This window comes from Oxyura jamaicensis, chromosome 7, assembly GCF_011077185.1.
Source record: "Oxyura jamaicensis isolate SHBP4307 breed ruddy duck chromosome 7, BPBGC_Ojam_1.0, whole genome shotgun sequence".
NCBI lineage: Eukaryota > Metazoa > Chordata > Aves > Anseriformes > Anatidae > Oxyura > Oxyura jamaicensis.
Window position 1 is genome coordinate 22703248 of NC_048899.1, and position 22399 is coordinate 22725646.

Consider the following 22399-nt stretch of genomic DNA (forward strand, 5'->3'; position numbering starts at 1 on the left):
GCATAAATACTCTCTGAGAGTTGGCAGCTTATTATTGGTCTCTTTCCTATTATTTTTAAATAAATGGAAATCCTAAGTTTAAAGTGGTAAATAACAGTTTGTTCCTTTCCTTTTCACTCTGCTGGATTTGGAAATGGCATGTGAAACCAAATATATTTATTTTAGTCCAATTTTTTAAAATCCTATGATGTTTCTAACTTAATTCAGTATTTATAAAAAAAGAAAACGAAATTTGTATAATTAATTTAATGCAGATTAAGGCATGCAGTACTTTTTAATATATGCAAATTTTTAATAAGCATTGTTTAATAAGTTTTTGAATGAGTAGTTTTGAATATAGAATACTGGTTGAAATTAATATTTAGCATCCTTTTTGTAAGCCTCTTGAAGTGAAACATCTGCTCTGAAGGTGCATGGCCATGTCCTCATGGGCAAAAGAAGCTGACACCCAAAGAAAGAAAACATCAAACTCAGCCTCCCTATATATGGGATTGAGCCAAGTATACAAGAAACAAGGAATGTCTTTATATTGTATGCTGATAATCATGGTTTTCCTGGGTGTTCCTAAATAAGACAGCAGGGGCTGAGATTCTTTATTGCCCTGACCCACATGAAATTATTTATAGCAAAACAAAGTGGGTATAAGTTATCTGTTATCCAGAGTCTTCATATAAATCTAAGTCAAATCTTCAATAGTCTTCCAACACTAGAATAAATGACTACCTGGGGCATGGTGAGTGATGAGTCAGGTCCCAGATCTGCTCCATCCCACATTACCTGTTAGCCTTCAGTTTTCCAGTAATGGATATAGTAGGTAACCTGCAAATTAAACAAAAGGTTGGTCCAAGAGTGCCCAAGACATTAGAAATTTTAGCAGCAGGGGCAGCTCTTAGAACACGGCAATTCCTAAGCCTTCCTTTTAGTTGAAACCCTTTATTACCTTCAGAGAAATAAATCCCGATTTCTGTATTTGGAAGAGCTACACTGCAACTCTGTAATTCCCTGTTAGCCCTAATTTGCTTTCAGACTGAGGTCAGCTTTCCTGTTGCAAGATTGGCCTGTCAATACAATGTCTGGCTCTCTTGTCTAAGCTAAAAACCTGGATTTGTCCAGTAATATATATATATATTTGACAATCAGATGCTAAAATCAGATCTATTCCCCATTATGAACATTTGCAGGCTGCAAATGCAAAGCTTCCTGTCTGGTGATTGCCTCCATATTTCCATTTTCCATATTTCATGTAAGCATTATCTATTTTATGATATTTCCAGTAGCCTGCCAGTTCACTTCAGAAAGGTAGAGGTAAAAACGTCACTTTCCCTATGTGACTTTCACTGTTTCTATCATGTCCCTTTATCTTTTTCAGTTAAAACCAGCAGCAATTAAATATGAGTAAGTTAACAGATAACCACCATTTCCATTTGTTCGTGTATCATCTATATAATCTCTCAGACTCTTCTGTTTTCTTTTATATTGTAGGCTAAATTACCCACAATTCATTGGTATGTGTAAGTTTGAATGGCAATTTGAGAATGGAATGGTCCTGTCCCTAGTTCTCAGTTCATCTCTGCAGTGCAAGGAACTTCTCATTGTCCCACTTGAATGTATCTAATGTCTCCCATTTGGCCATTTCCAAAAGCTATCTGGACGTGGCCTTGGGTAACCTGCTATAGGTGGCCCTGATTCAGTATGGGGGTTGGACAGGATGACCTCCAGCAGTCTCTTTCAACTTTAACCGTTCTATGATTCTGCTACTGTGGAGGTCTTGGGGCTCTATCGGAATGATTAGGTGATGGTTGGTGATCAGCAGGACTGATGTTCATTCCGTCATGATTGCTGAAAGAAAAGTATTCACTTACTCATTGCTTCTTACTCTGTCTTGACATTCATAAATTATAAAGGTATCAAAAGCTGAGTTCAAATCAAGAATCAAAACATCATTCCACCTAGTTGCTTTCTTGACCTTACCTGAATCAGTGCTTGTCAACTGACTCTTCATGGCACTTTTCATTTTATTTTGTGTAGATTTCATTTTGTTTAATAGTAATGTTTTTGAAATAATTTGAAGTATTGTACTCTCTTTTCTATGCTATGAAGGGTTCAAAAGCAGTACTAGGTAGAGAAAAAGATTAAATTAGTCAACTACTTAAAAGCGATTGGCATGAACATCAAGATTCCAAACAGGTAACATGCTACGTGCACAGAACTACTAGCTATTGTACTGCTTGGGTAATGCTAGAAGTGTACGAGCAGAACTACTTTAAAGTCAACATAAGTAACCAATATTGGATCAAATAAAAAGTCAAAGTACATCAAATCTTATTTAAATTCCAAGGGTAGAAAAACATTGCTAGAGTTGTATGCCAGAGTGTTTTTTTCAATGTTGAAGTACGAATGGAAAAGTAACAGTAGATAAAGAACAAGCATAGCTTGAATATTGTAGTAAAAATACCTACTTTTTTATTGATAGATCCAGAATCACTTTAAGTAAGATCTCAGGATTATCAAGAGAATGAATGCACTGTGGAGGAATCGCACAGTGGAAGGAGTAGAAACTGTATATAGCTCTCTTGCATCCTAGTGTGGTCTGTTAATCACTAGACCACCTTACCATGAACGTCCTTATTTACTATGGACATACTTGTGTATGTTTTCATCTCCCTTTTATATTAGCTTTGGATATCTAGATATTTGTACGGTAGTCCTTTTGTTGAAAGAAAATAAGTTTGAAATTAATGTATGGTTTAGAATCTGAGTAGTAGTAAACTGTAACCGTTCCCTCTCTACAGGTACCTTAAAGGAGGCTGTAGTGAGGTGGGGATTGGTCTATTTTCCCACATGCCCAGTGATAGGATGAGGGGGAATAGGCTGAAGTTGCACCAAGGGAGGTTTAGGTTGGATATGAGGAAAAACTTCTTTACCAAAAGGGTTGTTAGGTATTGGAATGGGCTGCCCAGGGAAGTGGTTGAGTCACCATCCCTGGAGGTCTTTAAAAGACGTTTAGATATAGAGCTTAGTATATGGCTTAGTGGAGGACTTGTTAGTGTTAGGTCAGAGGTTGGACTCGGTGATCTTGGAGGTCTCTTCCAACCGAGAAGATTCTGTGATTCTATAATGGTGGGTAACAGATACTTGATTAAAATGATAAATGATGTTTCAAGTATCTCAGCAACCTGTTACTAAAGTTTTAAGCAAATGGCCAATAACATGGCTTTCAGTGGATGCTGAAATAAAAACATGTATCAAAGGATCAAACTGCGTATGAATAGACCCCAATCTATTGTCACGAATAGTACCATTTGACTGCTCAAATGTGTCTCTCAAGCTTTTGCGTGAAATGGCTTTCTATTCCTTTCCCTCCTTATAGCACCTGTTTTCTAAGGAGAAATGTTTAATGGGGAAAGCAGAAACTTGTAGTTACGCTGTTAGTTTATTTGATAAAAGTGAAACAGCTCTTCGGCACAAAACCCGTGCTGTGAAGGTGCTTAAGAGCATTTTGGATAGATTCAAATTAACTGACAAATACATCCCAGGACTGTATCTATCCGTATCTGCTTCTTTAGCTGTCCCAAGAGTGCCACCTGTGAAGCCCTGGAGCCCATGGTTTGGAGAAGTGCCTAGCGACCCTACCAATTCAGTGCATCTAGAGCTCAGTTCTGTTGTCACTGGCTTCAGAGGTAAAATACCTGACTGACTTTAGCAAAACCAGAATTTAATCCCCATTCCAGGACATCTGCCAGGGGAGCCCTACGAGGGTTGGAAAAATGGGTGTTTATGGCCTGCATCTGTGCGTGTGTGTGTACATGCACATGTATCTGTCTCTCAGACTAAGAATATGCATATAGAAAATATTTCAGGGAGAGGTTTGACTTCCATGCTATATTTAAGTGCGTTATGAACTGGTGAGTTTATATAAATACTGCGTAATGGTGATAGCCTCAAAACTTCAGGGTTGCTTTATATATTGCGATGAGTCAGTGAGACTGCTGGCAGTACCCAGAGGCAGCTCTGCCGAGCGGGAGGCTGTGGGCGGGTGGTGAGGTGCTCTAAATACATCAAAGGCGAACTTTGGGGATAAGTAAAAATTCAATTTCCTTAATTGAATATACTTTTATTCTCTCTATCATAGGGAATTGTCAGCTCCCTCTAGCGGGGGATTGTAACAGCGGAGTTTTGCTGAGGCGCTTTCCTTGTAGGAGCGCGCACAGCTGACGAACAAGATGGCTGTCAGGCTGCTCAGGGCTCAGAGCTCCGCCGGCGGTGCTGGTCAGCCCGCTGCTCTCCCTGCTCGCAGAAAAGTTAGGGAAAAGTTACACGGCGCGTACAGCGCGGCCGCTATAACCCAGTCTGCACGAAAGGCCGTGGAGGGAGTCCTGCATTGCGAGCTGCTCTCGCCTGGCCCCCAGTGTGCGTTTTGTGAGGGTACCAGGGTACAAACCCCGGTGGCGGTCGGCTCCCTTTGGAGCCGTGCTGCGGCGGGGCCCCGCTGCCCGCCGTCCCTCCCCGGGGCACCGGGCTGGGCTCTGCGCGCCCGGCCCGCAGCGCTGCCGGGCTGCCCCCGGCGCCTCGCCCCGTAGCGGGGCCACGCGAGGGATCGGCCGGGCCGGGGCTGGTCCCGTGCCACGGCGGCGGCCGGGCCCCGGCCTGCTCGGGCCCTGCAGGGCGGGGGCTAGGCCGCGGGTTAAAAGCAAATTTCAGACGCTCTAGGTGGATTGTGGCGAATACCGTCTGCTGTTGAAACTGGAAGCGTTTTAGAAACCTCATTTACTCTTGATGACGTTAAGGAAAACTTGCTACAGAAAAGAAACTAATTGGTTTAGCTTCTATGCAGTTCTCTAGGCTTTGACTTCCTGGTTCTCTTCACACAAAGCTATAGTTTGGGATGCAAACACTGATAGGAAGTTTGATTATTAGTGTTTATTTCTCCTTGTCTTAAATTTTAATTTTTACTTTTTTATTTTTATTTATTTATTTATTTTTCCTGAGTGGATTTTAATAGGGTTTTAAATTATGCATTAGGGGCCTAATTTGAGCAGATAATGTCCTGCTGAAGACGACATTTCATGAGGAGTATGAGTTTGTCATTCAAGATGTGTGTAAAACAAACAGTGAGCTACTTTGAGGAGAAATGAACTGCCTGGCCTTGTGAATGGATGCTGAATACCAAAGTTATCTTAGCTGCAAATGTAATTAAGTTTGATTATTTTTCTTCTCATTATACTGGCACAAAATAAGAGTGGGAGAATGTCACTGAAACAATTAAAACTGGCAGTGAAAAATAAGACTTTTTTTCTTTCCCATACCTCCAGCATAGTTACATTTATAACTGAGTATGTGTCTCTTGTGGTCTCGATTACATCCTGTGTTTTTAGCTGGCAGCGTTTCCTCTGCAGAGGCCCTGCTCTGTATGCCAGCATACATTTCTGTGCATATTAAAACAACAGAATCAAGATGAAATAGGACATGAAACAACCCCCTATAAGTGGCTTTTTAATACTAATGCTTGGAACAAAACAAGAAGCAGTGTATTTACCATCATGTTTCTTTTCATAAAAGCAGCAAGTATGCTAGCTCTGTGCTGTCAGAAAAGATTGAGCAACTCCTGTAAGTCATCAAACTTATTACCCAGACTTTTCTCCCATTCTTTAAATATTTGAAGAATGTATTTCTTCAGGAGTATTTTTCTGAGCATGGAGCCTGGCTTCTACAAAGTAATCTCTACTTTGAGAGTTAGAATGCAAATCTGCACCTCAAGAAATGTTTCTTTTTTCTGTTTGCATAGAAGCATTTTTGGAACAGTGAACTCTGCTAACAGCTGTATTCAATCTTGAGTAAAATCACTTCCTGAAAAAAGTGAAATTAAACTTAATATACAAGCTTGCTTGGAATATAATACTGTGGAGTTAGGGAACTTTGTGATTATGAAACCGAATCCATTCACCCTGCTGAGGTAATTTCTTGTAAATTGTTCACTATGGAAATCTTTAATCAATGTCAATGTTTTTAAAGCTAAAATTCATACGTTTCAAATGTGCTTTTTATTTCCCTTCAACCAAAGAGTGCATTAGTTTGCCCCTTTTTTAAAAAATAAGAAATAAAAAGGGAAGAATTTTCATCTGTGGCTGCATGAGGTGCATGAGGAAAGGAGCTAAGGCGTGAAGAATGGCAGTTACCTGCCCTCAGTGTTTGGCATCCTGAGTCTGGTCATAAAAACCATAGGACTAATATATATATATATATGTGTGTGTGTCTGTGTATATATATATAAAAGACAGGTATTTAAAAACACTATCTGATTTATTAAAAAAAAATCCGTCTATTCTTTAGGGTAACACTACGGTCGTACATGGAAGGTGTCAGACGTATTCTGCGTTTTTATATATTTAAAATGAAATGTGAGATTCTGGGTATATTTATATTGCAATCCAAAGGTAGAAACTGAGCTAACCTGAGCACTGCTAAGTGTCACTCTTGTGGTGCAGACTATAAACCACTGAATAACGCTCAGCTCACAGCCAGACTTACACCAGTGAATCCGAAACCCACCTTGCGGTGGCTCGGCTGCTCAGGGTCTGCAAGCTCACTTTAAAATGCACAACAAAACAAAAAACTTCCTCAGAGTGAAGATGCACATCAGAACTGTTGCCATAACTTTGTCATTCCTCTGACTTCCTGATCTAGGACTTAAGTGCAAAACCAAGAAGAACAACCCACTAAACCCACGTTGTGTAGTTGCATTTAAATTTCAAATAGAGGAACAAAATGTTTAAATCCTTCCAGGTGCTGAGCAGCTGAGTCACTCATCGGCGCACTCCAGTGGTTCTTACAGTCCCGTCTCAGCTGGTACTTAGGTCTATATGTACCTAAGCATCTAATTATATTTTGCCACGACTCTTAGGTTGGTTCTGTATTCAGTAGCCTGGAAGCAGAATGTAAGGACAAAGATTCAAATGTGATTTACTTATATTTGGGTTGAATGCCATCGCCAAGGGGTTATAGGCTCTATTCCCCTTTTTTCTTACTAGTATTTCATTATTTTTTATAGGACTGTGACTGAGCAGAAATCAAAAGGTGCGAATTTCCAAGGCAACAATGGCAGCAGGCACTAGGGTGGGGTGCAGGAGAATTTGGGATTCTCATTTCCCCTGGGATGTTCTGAAACAACCCAGCATGTATGGTTTCCTTCTAAAGCGTGTGTGGTTTCCCTTCCTTTCCCTTCACGCATGGCATGAGTAACCTAAGGGCCTACCTTGGAGCAGGAAATTCCAGGAGGGGGAAGGCCACCTACCATGTGCTACAATGGCTAGCCAAGTGACTGACAAACTGCCATTTAACTTCTCATGCCATCAGCTTCCCACAATATTTTGCTTTTAAAATCAACTTCCTGATTTACCAGGGATGAACAGAAAAAAAAAATAATAATAATAATAATATTGCAAAATACCGTAAATTGTAAGAGAAGTTGAATTGTATGCAAGCACTGAACTTTTGACTATATTTAGCGAACAAAGCATAGGTAAAATGTGTCCTGTGTGTCATATGTGGAATTTAGGAAAAGTAAAAAAAGGTAAATATTTTAACTCTTAACCCACATATTCGTATGCACAAAATTCCCTGTTTGATAAGGGCAGTTTAACTTTAGCAATGTTTGTTATTTTTCTGATTTGTCAGTCTACAGAGCTTTCAGGGCAGGTTAATTATCTAGTGTGAAGTGGGGGGGTTCTCTTGTCATTGCTTTATATGCTATTTTACTTCATTTTCAGATTCTCTGTAGTTTTCTCTGGAAAATCTAGGTGTAAATTACAGTAATGCAATGGTCTACTCATTTCAGTAGGAACACTTTCTTATAATCAAAAAGCACATGTTGGAAGTTTTAATGCAAATAAAAATACTTGCTTTCACCAGACAGTTGCTTCAGCACAGTTATGGCTCTTAAAGAAACAGACCTTAGGGCTTCAGCTGCTTTATGGTTGGAACACCATATTTTAGTTGACTGTCTTGTAAAATGTAGATTATATACTCATCTGTTGGATGATAGAGCCCTCTTGGGAACAAAACGTGTTTCCTTCTTAGCATGATTTCTCTTTATTTTCTCCAAATTCATACAACTAAAATCAAAATTCTGCCCACCCCAACCATTTTTTCCCTTCTTACCACCAACAAAAGAACTGAGCATTTTTTCCATTCCTTGTCCAAATTGTTAAGATGCCCCTAAGGACCTTTGTTTACAGTGTCTTCTCATTCTTTTTTTCCTTGACATTCTCCCCTCCCTCCAGCAGTGAGATACTAATTAAAGGGAGGACACAGTGACCCTGGGTTGTTTAGAAGTCACTGGGGAGGGGTGGTGGCACAATGACAAAACCATCCCTGCAGGAAGTAATCAGGCCTGAGACCTAGCACAATGCTCACTTCCATCACCTGAAAAACCCTTTCAGTTCGGAGATCAAGCCCAGAAGCAGATTTATTTTCTCTTTAATAAAGCATCTTCATTATAAAGAAAGCCTCAGTATCTCTGTGTGTCTGTCTGTTTAACTGGGTTATTATATAAGTTGATGTTTGTTTGTTTTTAAATATTTACTGAAAAGTATTTATCTAAATACTTTGTAAAGTAAAAGCAGTATTACTAATAGCATGGTACTGAATATCATGGGCTTTTCTCTTTAGTTTCAAGGGAGAAGTAGTTAGTTGGCATGGTATCATCCAGCAAGATTAGGGTCTTATCTCATACATGCGGATTTCACCATTATTATGGCTATTATTACTTAATTATTATCCCATTGATACTTTCGGTGCTTTACCTAGCAACACAGAAATCCAGAATTCATTCCAAACCAGATTTGTAAACTGGACCAAAAAGTCGTCACTTTGGATTTACACCTGTGAAAATAAAGTGTCTGTTTATCTGGAGATTTCTGCTGCAGGGCATTCCCAACGCAAAGGCACGGTCCCATGCAGCAATCTGCTGGCAGTCCTGCATTGATGTGTTACTGCAGCCAATTAGAAAAATCAGCAGGCTCTAGCCCTAACACCCAGTCTTCACTGTTATCTGTACGGTTTTATCTCGTACCCATAAAAGGATCCAGCTGATTTCAGGAGCTATCCACTTGGATTGGCCTGCGTAAATCAGATTGCAGCGTTGAAGTTAGCAATGAGATACCATTCCTGTTGAATACATGGAAAAAAAAATCCCACCCTCTGGGAGCTGGATCAAAATGCAGACAATATGCACTTTAAAATTCTGCTGGTAAGGACTTTTTAATATTTATCTTTCTGGATATATATATACATATGTATATGTGTATATATATATATATAATTAAGAGTAAAAGGAGAAACATTTGGAAGAGCCCTGATTGAAACAGAGGAGAGAACATCGTGTCTTATTCCACTGCTTGAATGAATCTTTCTCTTCTTGGTAGTAATCTCTTAATTCAGAATTTTTTGTTTTGTTTTAATTATTGGAAGTACGGGGATACCTGGAAGAGCTGTAGGTTGTAGGATGCCCATTTCAGTGAGTAGCAGCCTGTGCAGCAAGATTTAAGCGTAGCAATTAGCCGTTGTCTCTTCAGCTCAATTTAAAGTCTAAGTGCAACCCAAGCAGGGGAAGAATGGTGCTTATTTAAGGACCCACTCGATCAGTTAGTTCCAAGTCCCTAATGTGCCTGATGAGGTAAGGATTGATGTGAGCATACCAGCAGCCCTTCCCTGAGCTCCCGGGCATCCTACATGCACTGGTGCCCCTTTTCTCTGGTAAAGGCTGGCAGTTATCTATCACCAGCTCCTGAGCTTGGCTGGGTTTCTGGCACAGCTAAGGGCACAGGCTCTTGTGAGCAGTGCTGACTGGCGTCCCCCATGCTGATAGTAGCTTTTCGGGCGTTTACATCATTGTGGGGAAAAGATAGGTGTGAATGCAGGGACTGTCCGAGGGAAAGAGCATGCTTAAAATGAGAGCAGTGACATTTTGGGCACCACTGGGGACTGTGATATTGGAATAGAAGGGAGACCAAAATTGACCAAGAAATGCCTCACCGTGGGTGATCATCAGTTACGGAGCAGTGCAGATGTTGGAGATTATGGTGTACATATGCGTTGCTGCACTAAAAGTGTTGCCTTCAAAAATTTTGGGAAAAAGAATGACATTTTTTTTCAACAGCTTTACCAAGTAGAGCACCTTTGTGCTGATTTTTCACTGTATCACATTGTGTGGCTAATGCGTGTTTGATCTAATACTGAGTTTCCTAAAACTTGATTTAGTATCTCAGGGAATTGGTCGAGTATCTCAATGTAATTGATTCAGACCAAAAAGTATCAGGCAGTATTCTTCACATCAGTTTTGGTTATTGTACTGGCCATTTGACTGGATTGTTATTGTTCAGATTCCTTTCTGGTTTTGTAATGGCTGTATTTCACATTAAAGTTCAATGGTTTAATTAAGGAAATGACTGAATAGGAAGTTACTGTAACCATGATTTCAGCTTTTAAAGAAAGATTTGCCGTACACGTGAGGAAATTTGTGGACTTAAGCTTTTTGTTAAATGTGCAACATCTCCACTGTGCTTTTTAAACCACTGATATTCAGATAAACTCAGACGGATAAATCACATTTTTCTGCTCTTTGGGGAGCTTTTTAAATTTGTTTTCAACCGTATAATATATTGCAGTGTCTTTCACTAAAGTATGGCTTTAAACAAAGATGATTTCATTTGCAAGTTTAACTGAGATCTCAGGACAGAACTAAGGACATTCAGTGGAAATGTCTGCTGAAATTAAAATATTTTATGTTCTGCTGCTTGAGCTCTGAGTAGCTGCTTGCTTTCAGTTTTGACTCTGGTCAGGGCTTTGCAGTCAGGCTGCATCTCGGCAGCTGGGTGGGATTTCAAAGTTCCTGTCTCTGTGCCCAAGTCCAGCCAGGATGGACTTGTGCTCCACATCACAACCGGGAAACTAACCAGTTAGGAAAAAATATGTGTATGTATATTTAAATTTAAGTTGTATTGGTTTAATTTTCCACTTCGTAGCACACCCAGATGAGCAGTAGATTCAATGCAGCAAGGCAGCGTGGCAGCTGTAAAGGGTGAAATAAGTGGCTGGCATGGCTGGGGAGAGGGAAGGCCGTGGCAGGGAGAGGCATCTCGTAGGGCAGATCTGGTACGAAAGGAGTAGCAGAGTGAAACTGCTGTCTCTGAAAAAACAGCAGCTCACATCTACTCACTGTAACATGTACCCACTGCCAAATTGTATGTTTATTGGTTTGATCAGCTACCGAATAATTATAGTAGTACAGTAAATAGCATTAAGTGCTATGCGTCATCCGTAGCCTGGAGTTTCTCAGCATGAAAAGGCATGACTTTTTTTTTTTTTTCTCCTTTTCGGTGTGTTTATTTTATAGTTTAAAGTTCTTGAAAGGAGCGAGAAACAGTCTAGTAGTCCAGCACAAGGTAAGATCTGTAGGTCGGTATCATAAAATCATTTCCATTGTGAGCTGCCTACCAGGCAGCCGGCACCAGCAGTCAGCAAGCAGCTGGTGGTTGCTGCGTGGCACATTGCCTGGCAGCCTTCACATTTCCACAAAGGACTTCTAGCACGGTTTTGACATCAATTCTTGAATTTTATCAGCCAGACATAATAGGAAATCAGTGATTAGACAATTTAAAGCAATTAAACCAACTGTAACCAAGGAATCTGAAATACATGTTATAGAATACAGATTATAATATCATGTATTATTTTAAATGGAAATGTTATGGTAATGCATTCTAAAATTAACCTTTCAAGTTAATTTAAGACTGCCTTTTGTTTTGTTAAAAAAAATTAAAGGTTGTCTAAACTGGTGACATTTCAGAGACTTAACCTGAATTTTCTTAGGAAAATAAACAGATTTTTGCCATATTCTACAATGACATGGTAAAAACCACAGTAAGGGAGCTTAATATGAATTACCTGCTTTGTGTGATTGTGCTCAAATGCATGTATGGTCAAATTGTATGTTTTGATACAAAATACGTCATTTTTTCTTCAAAATTCTTTATGAAAAATCATACTGGACTTTGTTCTGTGATTTAAGTCATTTATATCTCCGAGTTCTAGCTTCTCCTACTTTTCTGTTCTATTGTGAGCGAGAGAAGTTTGGTCCAATCTTCTGGTTTAACCAACGCGCAGCCCATTGAATATAGTCACCAAGGGATTATTAATTCAGCTCTCAGGCTTTTTTTCCGCTCTGGCCTAGTTCCTGCAAAATCATGTGCCTACATGATTAACTGACATGAACCATTATATTGTATGTCTTCACTAGGAAAAAGGGTCTATTCTTTCTCAGGTTACTGAATATTGAACTAGATAAAAGAAGCTAAAATTGTAGTCATGGGTTAAAATTAGTAGTTTTCACAGGTTTTATAAAATGGTGTCAGGAGCTTGCCATTTGCTTGAAATTAGGAATATAACATAAGGACTTTTCTTTACTCGTAGCCCTTGTCCATACCTTCGCAGCTGATTTAAGTGTGCTTCTTTTTTCCAGGTAGTGTCACTAGATTGCATACATGTAAGTGTATGAGTTATGCATATGCTAAAATGGTCTGAGGCAGTGTTAGGAACAACCCTTCTGTGGAATGAAGTAACAACTTTAGAGGAAATATAATGAACCAGGGGATTAAAATACAAGCTTTTAGGCATATTTAGATTTTCAACTTTCTTTTCATATCTTTTTAAATGGTGTGTCTGTAATTCTGATGAAAATTCTTCTTGAGTTGTGAAACAGTGGGCTGTACTCATAAAACAATCTGAAATTTCTTGGATGCAAAATGTATTTTTTCAGTTTGTGCAGAATGTGATTTATATAACATCTCGGCTGACATGATCTGACATGTTTTTATGAATTCCTTTGCAAGGCAAAAATGCCTCTAGTTGCAATTTATAGTAATGAGACTGTCTGCTGTAAAGTAACTGATTACAATGAAGGTATAAGAAGTAAGCATGTTTGCCCTTCAAAGTCATTAACCTCTCCTCTCTTCTAGAGTACATACGCCTGTGTTCTGCAGTAATGTTATCTGCATGTATCCAAAATCCATCTATTTGTCCAAACATCATTCTGTCTGTGCTTTACCAAATAGGTTTGGATGGTATTTTGGACTAGGTTTTGGCCAATCGAGTTAAATAACGTATCTGGCAGATAACTGTGAAAAATGCAGCAAAGCTCGATGTATAATTATGCAAACAAATGCGTGCGTGGAAACTTTTCAATATTGTTTAGAATAGTGAGAAGTAAAACGTGTCTCTCAGGGCTGGAAGCAATGTTGTGATATTACCCAGTTGTCTTTGTTCATGTACTACTGATTACATCAGGGAGCACCTGGATCAGGTCCTAAAGTAGGAAGTTGTTTATTTGGTGGTTTTGACGGGTAGGTAACAAAACCCTCCAATGTACATGCAAGGGCACATGTTCACATTGATTCATGGTGAAATACCATGGAGAAACTTACCCAGATCTGCTTCTCACTAGAAGATAATCCATTTCCTCCTAGTAAGTAGTCCTAGAAGGTTGCTGTAGCCATTCGCTGAAATCCTTTTTTGTCTTAGAGCCCTGCTCAGCAAATTCTGCTGGGAGTTTTCCACTCCTGAATTCCACGGGCGCAGCAAGTCATACTGCAAGCACTGAAACCTTGTGAAGATCCTGTCCCCAGGGAGCTTAGTGCAAAATTCTTTTTTGAAGATCCCAGAACTGAGAAAATCCTGGCTATGCAGAGCCTCCGACAGAAGCTGTAATGGGGAAGATAGAGGGAAGAGCTGCCAAGGCAGTGAAGAACTTCAAAGACTGTTCAAACAGGGGGCGAAAGTTCAGCCTAATTCCTGTGCTGTCCAGGCTCGCTCCCCCACCTCTGTTGCAGCCCATCCATGCAACATGGCTGGGGTCTGGTTGTTGTAGTAACCTCATTTTTCAGGAATCTGACTGGAAATGTGTGGTTAAAAATCTGGTTGCTAGTGAAAAATGTTCCAAGTAAAAACTTTGTGAGGTAGCCGTGGCTGGAGGGAAGCCACCCATCCAGCAGCGCCTCCCCCAGAGGGGCACACACCTTCCCCACCGTGCGTTCTCCTGGCTGTGCCCTCCTGCCACTTCACTTGTGATGGTCCTGCCGGACACCTCGGTGCCCCAGCTCAGCTCCCTGTCATGGCAGAACAAAAAGAGGAAAGATTTCTGTTGGGTTACTGAGTTGAACCAGCAAGCAAAGGAACCAAAGGATCAGACAAAGAGTTTGAAACCATGATGCTCGGAGCAGGAAGGGGAAGAGGAGCAGAAGATTTCCTCCTTTTCAGCATCCCTGAGGGATTACGTGCTGTGAGTAGTTCACAGAAGCGCAGTGTAAATGCTTTCATTCCAGGTGAAACCTGGGACCTGCTGGTGAAGCTCCTGCTGACCAGGCCAGGCCTTCATTCTGTTTTATCTGTGATTTATGTCCATGAGTACTGGCCAGCAGGCATGTGAAATATGGTTGTGAGGCATCTGATGGATAGTTTGAATCCAGCTTGCGAGAATGTGTTGGAAACAGCTTTAAGAATCTATTTACTTAAATAAATATACAATTTAATTATGATGCAATGAAATATTTTCCCACCATGATTTGTGCTGCTGCCAGCCCCTGACACTTAGTATAGAACAATTAGTTCAGTAACTCTGTGAATTACTCCCTGCAATAAATTGTCCCAGCCATCTTGATTAATTTACTGATTACTGTGCATAAATATTCAGATCGTCTCTGAATTTAAAATTACAGGAACTGAAATGATGGTGCTAATGGTGAATGCTACAAGTACTGAACACAAATGGGAAACAGGAATCTTACTCGGGGGACTTCTGTGTGAAATGCATCTCTGAATAAAGGCAAATCCTTGAGGGCAGTGACTCATGCTTTAAAAATGCATGTGAAGAGGCATTTACTTCGTGTCCTGGAAGGTAAAGACAGACTTGGGACAGCTCTAAAGTCTGTTGCTAGTTTAGCTCAGAGTGGTGGTGGCAAAACAAACAAACAAACCAACCAACCTGATCGCAGCTGATGGCTGTACTGTAGGGTGTGTTAGATATGTTAGATAATGGCTTTGGTGTCCTGCTGCTGCTTTTCAGGTGTTTGTGATGCACCAGCCACATCTCACACCTTCACAGCAGCAGCACGGGAGGAAGGGCCGCATTAGCAGAGAGCAAGCTTTTGCTCTTTTATCCCGGAGAGTGGTCTCTGCAAACTGCAAGGAAGCACAGGGTGTGAGGAACTTCCCTCAGCAGATGCCAAACATCTTGCTAGTGGAGATTTTTACTGTCATGACCACCAGGTGGATGACATTTATGAGCACTGAATATACATGGGAGGGAGAATTTTCTTACTCTGAGCATACCTGCTGATCATTTTGTTTGGTGTTACATGGTGTTGTGTAGCTGATGCAAACATAACGAGTATGCAATTTCAAACCTCAGAGAGGGAGAGTGTGTGTTTTTAGAGGGGGGAAAAAAAAAAGCAGTTTCAGATCCCCACAATCACAGGAAGGTTGAGGTTGGAAGGGACCTCTGGAGGGCATCTGGTCCAGCCCCCCCAGTCAGTTTACAGCTTCTTTGGACGACTAAAAACTGTGATGCCTGTCAGAGATGTAAGCTACAGCAGGTACTTCAGGAACAGTTCTATCAAGGTTTATGTAGATACTTTTATTTTAAAGATACTGAAAAAGAGATAAGATTCAGACTCAGCTGAATATTTGCTCAACTCATGCCACATGATCTTGTTTCTTTCCTTCTTACTCTAAATTAGGTCATCGTAATCAGATTGTGTATTATAAACTAATGTCTTTCTGTTTATATGTGATTATAAAACAAACTCTCAGGGTAAAGGCTATAATTTTGAAACAGATAAAATTGATACGCTGCCTTGAAACCTGTATGGAAATTAGTTTCTCACCCTCCCAGTGAGACGAAATAAACCAACCCCATAGAACCAGTGCCGTGCTGTCAGTGTGCTCAGGGGAGTCTGAGCGCTGTAAAGACATTTGCAGGTCAGAAATGAGGTTAATTGACAAGGAAGTGTGTGAGGACAGAAAAAATTTGCACAGTGCTTGTTAGTAGGTGCGGCTGCCAGTTCTTCACTTGACCACCAGTATTTGTCAAACAAATACAGCAGTGCTTCATCCGAGGGAAGGAAAAAATAGCAAGAAGAGTCATCTTAGGACAGCATCATTGTTTGGAAAGAGAGGTGTTTTGTGTTTTTGTTCCAAGATATCAACATGTATACACCTACTATACAAAATCTCCAGTCTGGCTTGTCTCTCTTGCCAGTGTGGAGAAGACGATTGCTGTCTGCAGCAGAGGTTTGCTGAACAGAGTTTGGTTAGGTTTTTCCTCATGTTTTCTTCAAGCATGTGGCTTACATGCACAAGCCTGGCTTTGCACTAGTGACATTAACTCCATCCTTTTTGGCATATCATATTGTAAGTGACTTTTTCTGCCTTTTTCCTTTTTCCATGATGACCCTTTTCAAGGATAAAGTGTACTGCGATTACAGACTGCTTCTCATTTTTTATTACCAAATCTGTTCATAATGCCTAGAGTGCATGTTTCATTCAAGGGTTTAACATATACATCCCATTTTATAGATATGGAAAGAACAAGTAAGGGTCCTACTTTTTTTTTTCTTTTTTCCTCCCCCATAAATGCAGAGCACTGACAAATCTGAAGCTGTTTCATGCACTTAGATACCAAGACAATGACACACAAAGGAATAAAATTGATGTCTGGCTGATTTTCAATCAGACCTTCCACTCTAGCTACTGTCCAGTGATTTATCTTTTCAGTGTCATTAACTGTTCTCAGTCTTCAAACATATCTTAATTGCAGGAGACTTTTAATTTCTTTCGTTACTTCTAAGATTCTAATAAAAAGTTTAAAAGATAACCATGTAAATCTGGCCCACATACTGAAAATTTTTATCCAGAAAAATCTCATACCTCAAAACCAAATGAATTGTGGATAGAAAGAGCCTTTTTTCTATTGGAAAACCAGCAAATATAAAATACAGCTCTGCTTTAGAACCAAACTAATTCTGAAGTTTTAGAAAAAAAATATTGTGCATTTCCAGATTTTTCATCGTCCTTTGTTAATATTTGTATTAAAAATGTAAATATGTAAAAATAAAATACAATAAACAGCCACATAAATTCATTGATTGTTTGTAGAGAATATCTAGCAGATATTTTTCACTTTCTTCTCTTGCTGGTCCATAAATTTACTCCACTCAAAATGGAAAAAAGTCAAAGAAGTATGTCAAAACAGAGCGCTCTTATTAGTTTCACATAAGGCATACATGTAATGATGAACAACTTCCTGCACTGTTAATAACAAAGTAGGAAAACTAAACCAAAACAAAACAATATACTTTGTCATTTCAGACTTTATTTTTTTGTTCTATAATAAATCTGGCAACTGTTTACAGACTTTGTTTGCTTTATAGTTTCAAACAAGTGTTTGGCAATGTTGTCAAGCTAAAGACAGAATTCAGATCTTTTGAAGTCATTTTAGTTAATTCCACAAATCAAGATTGGATTTTGTCCTGTGTTTCAATTACCAGTTACGAGCAGCTTCCTTAAATTCCCGTTGTATAATAATTTTTTACAGTAATTCTCTTTTGTACTTATGCTTCCCAGAATATACAGGGTATATTTAGGAAGGGGGTGTTTGTTTGACAGTGGAAATACTTCTGTAAAGTAGCATCTTGTCATGGCTTTCAAAGAATAAATAATGCATGCCATAATGCAAAATGCTGGCATGGCATTAAACAATAGATTGTGTTGCTCTCTATGTTCATGTTCTTAACACCAGTAATCATTGAAGAAATGACAACAATTACTTGTAATTGTGCAATTTATGAAGTGTCCGTCCAGGAACATTTAAGGAAGCATGGAAGGAATGAAGTGCAAGCTAAAATAAATAGGAGTCTGAGCATGCCAAGGGAGGCACAACCCAGTGGCCAAAGCAGAGGCATTTGGTGTGCGCTAAATGGAGTAGAGAACTGGTCTTTGTTTCACAAGCAGGTGTTGGATTTAAGGGGGAAAAAAAAAATAAAAAAAATCAAAAAAAATACAAAAACCACAGAGGTGATGGGAAAATCAAAGACTTAGGTGGGAGGATTCCCAGAGAGAATGAGCTGATCGGTGCTAATCACGAGTTTTCAACAGAAATCTGTGATAGTGACTCTGAGCTGGTATATTCTACAGTGCTAAAACAGCACTTACTTTTATATGTTCTAATCCAGAATATAAATAATTTGGTATCTTGTTACCAATATTTGAAACAGTACAGCTGGGAAAGATTATTTGTAGTCCCCTTTCAGTTCTGATTGTCATGGAGATTCTTTTATTGTTGAATATACTCCTGTGATTATTTTCAAGATGGCATTCTTAGACAATAGCTTCTCATTGTGTGTGCAGTACCTGGTTCTTAGTAGATCATATACTTCTGCAGAAGCCATTGTTTCTTAATAATTTTCTTTTTCTACAAAACAACAACAACAAAAAACCTTTGCATGTTCATGGCTCTAGTGTATCCCATTTCTACTGACCCTTTCTTCTCTTCTTCTTCACAACAACGATTTTGTTGTTGTTGTTCCTGCATACCTGGGATATTTAAATAACAACAAAAACAATGAGGAGATTATCTCTAAAGTAGCTTCCCATATAATGAAGTTTACCTTGTTCCTTCAGCTATTATAAATGCTTTTCTGCGTCTCAGTTCTGAATAGATGAATTTAATGCTAAAATTAAAGATCTGCTTCTATATGATACTCAGCTTCCCATACCCCACTATTAACACATTTCAGGAAATGCTTAATATCTCTCAAAGTTCAGCCCTGCAGACTGTTTCCTTAGCTTGCACAGGGTATTTGAATGTATTTTTACATTTCTGTGGCTGAGCCTCCAGCCTGCTCTGTTTTGTATCTTTTTACATATGACAGGGTGTGATGAGAGGGTGGATCCTCAACCAAATGAGCATTGCGGTGGAAAGCTCGTAGGCCTTTCAGGTGCTGTTCACGTCAAGAAGTAAGGTGCCCACAATCGCCTCACCACCGATGGGGCTTCAGGAGGTCCTCACATGGCCAGCCTTGCTTGTCCTGGCACAAGAGTGGGGTTATGAGGAAGCTCAGGACATCCAATCTGGACTCCGGGGGTTTTGCAACAGAATAAAGTTTCCTTTTTTAAAGCAGATACAAGACTGACGAACCATCTGTCCTGCAGAGGCACTGAATGCCCTATGGGGAGCTAACTGCTTCAGCTGAAGGTTGAGATAAATAAGGGAAGCCATGGATTTGATTTAGAACAGAAATGAAAAAGTAGCAGTTTAAATGCGTAGAACTGTTTTTAAAGCAGTGGGTTAGTTTTTCCAGTCTCCTGTTTGTTAAGACTGACAAATGTTACTTGAAAGATCCTTGAGGACTTCCAGTTGTCTCCAGGTTTTCAGAGGAATCTTCCTGTATTTACCCACTCTCTCTGCAAGCCTACATTTCTGACTGTACTTTAAAACATGTAATCACAATGTTTTAGATCAAAAACACACCAGATCTGCTCGGCAAGTTTTCCTTACTTCTAAATAAGCAACTCTGGGTTATTTAAAGAAGCTCTGGACATAATTGTACAGACAATTAACATGGATGTTCTTAGCCCCCATGGTCACCTTTTCCCACAGGAACAAAATGAGTTGCTCCTTTATAACTAACCAGCAAGATGCCTGCCTACCTGCAAGTCTGTTTCAATTTTGGAACTGTAAAACTAAAAGTCTTCTTTGCCTACAAGGCATGCTTGCATCCCAGAAAATGTGTAGGGGAACTAGCTATCAGTATCTTGAATTGATGTATCATACCTACTGAAAAGTCCAGGGAATTATCCAGAACCTTGTCAACTTAATCTGAAATGCAGGGATTTACGCAGAAATCATTTTGCCTGTGTTCTGGGAAAGACCAAAGCAGCTTTTTCAGGTGAGCAGAGGTTCAGCTTGGAAGGGACCTTGGGAGTGCTCTCGTCCAGCCAGTGCTCAAAGCGGCATTGTGAAGAGATCAGGTCAGGTAGCCTAGGGCTGGACGCAGTCTGGTCTTGAAAATGCTCAAGGTTGCGGACTGTACAACCTCTCTGGGCAGTGCCTGACCCTCCTTGTTTCCAGTCATTTCAATTTAGGTCTTTCCCTCTGGTCATGCTCTGCTGTAAAGGGCCTGGCTCTGTCTTCTTGATAACCTCCGAGGAAGTAGTGGGAGGCAGCTGGTTCCCCATTCAAGACAAGAGTGGGGACAGATTGCTCAGGCCCTGCGTCAAAACAACAGAAAACATTGATAGGTAGATTAGCACATAGGATAGGACACCAACGTATTTTTGTATAACAAAAGCAAACAAGCAGGTATCATTTGATGGTGATCTAGTAGATGTTTAGAGAATTATTTGCTGTTGCATGTTTTTATAGTGTGTTAGAAAAGAGTAAGGGTAAGCGAGGGAGACGTGTCACATACTGAAACCAGCTGAGGGAAATCCCGGTTGGACTCACAGATGGCGTGGGTCAGTGTGGCAGTGGAGCAGGGCAGGAATTTCAGCCACTGCTTGGGTTGTTCTTCAGCTCGTTCCCAGTGCCTCCGAATAGGCCCAATATAGCACACATTGTGTGCATCCCTTCTGCTGGCCTGCGGGTGGGACAGGAAGAGGAGAGGAAGCTGGGGATGACTGCTGGTTTCTGAAAAGGATTTTTCCCTGAGATGGGAAGGAGTGACCGTTCTGCGCATCCCTAGCTAACAAAGACCTGGTGGAGGTGTAGCAGATTGAAGCTTTGTCACCCCTTTGTTAACCAGAATACTGTGCAGAATAATACCACTTTTATTCTTCATTTGGGAGCATGGTTTGGAGCAGAAGTAGCCTTTCACTGTTCAGTTCGTACTGCTTTAAGATGGTGTTTCACCACCGAAGCTGACTACAGCCCCATGGTGCCATCTGTGACCATGGGTCTGTAACAAGGAAGGCTGGTGCGCAGCTCACCTACTGCACTACACCCAGGGCAGGCATGAGCACACAGCTACATTTCTATCAAATTAAGCCACAGGTACATGAACAGATTAAGCCAATATAATCTGATGCTGCTGCCAAAACAAGCAGTCATATCCACCCTCTTGTGCCTGCCTATCTTTGCTCCCGTGCTACCTCCTCCATTACGCACAAACTGTAGCACAGCGCCATACTGAACCAAAGGAAACGATCTCAGGAAAACTAATCTGAACACAGGGAGGAAAAAAAAAAGTTTCACCCAGAATCAATTGCCTAACAGGTGCCTTTTCCGGCAGCGTAGCCACCACTATGATGTACAGTGTGCATGAAGCGACACTTCAACCAGACCGGGGGTTATGACTTTATCCTAGCTTCAGCTTCTGTGCTAGCTCTGCGGCAGCAGGGGGGATGCAAGCGGTGTGTGATCCTGCAGGAAGAGTGGCACAGACAGTACCTGACCTGGCACACAGTCTGCTGGTACAAAACTCCCTCAAAGGTTTTTCAATTTGCCACTTGTGTCTGTGGCTGCGGTACTTTTGGTACTGGCAGCCCTCAGGCATGCTAGGGAATTGGGGCTGGACCCAAGGGGACCCACTGCAGGATTTGGGGAGGAGGAAAAGGGAAGTTATGCAGAACGTAGCTCTGCCAAGTGGCACTGCTTTCCTGCGCTGCAGTGCTCAAATGAACTCAAATGGGTGGTGGCAATATATCAGGATGCCAAAATATTTGGTGATTATTTCTCGTGAAGAGTAACAGAAGATGATGGCGTTGAACAATCACATGATGCTGCTCGACCTGTGAGGAATGAGCTACCTGCCAAGTTTTTGTTTCTTCCCAGCTGTTTTCATTGTAATTGTGTGTGAGATTGGGGCCACTTTACTGCCCAGAAAGAGGAAGAAGAACCAAAAGGTGCTTGGTGATGCATGTCTGCACCAGAAGGTCTGTGGCAGTGTCGCCAATCAGCTCAGCAGCTTGACAGCATTGTAATTGAGGGCTTCTTCAAAGCTAGCATGCCAGCAGCGCCGAGGAACGCGATGTAAACAGGGCAGAGTAAGCGCGAGGGGACCTGGAAATCTCTTCTCTCAGCGCGTCTCTTTCTGTCTCCCGGCCTTGTTGCCCAATAGCTGTTATTATGCAACGTGTCCTAGGCCCGAATTCTGTGCGGACCACACCGATCCTTCTGCCCTTCCAGAGCCGCCTCCGCGAAGGCTTTGCGCAGCGTTCCCGCAGACAGCCTTCCCTCCCTTCCCTACTACAGCAAAACTTCTCGCTGCCAAACTCCCATTTCTAACGCGCTCGGCTCAATCCATCCCCCTGCACACAGCCGCGGCGGGGCTCGGTGGGCTAGGGGGGGGGA

General features: G+C 40.9%; 1 protein-coding gene across 4 annotated transcripts in view; it reads left to right on the forward strand.

The window, feature by feature from the left end:
* Positions 1-22399, forward strand: part of RBMS1 (RNA binding motif single stranded interacting protein 1) — a 149157-nt gene that overhangs the window by 31632 nt on the left and 95126 nt on the right. The window lies entirely within an intron of this gene.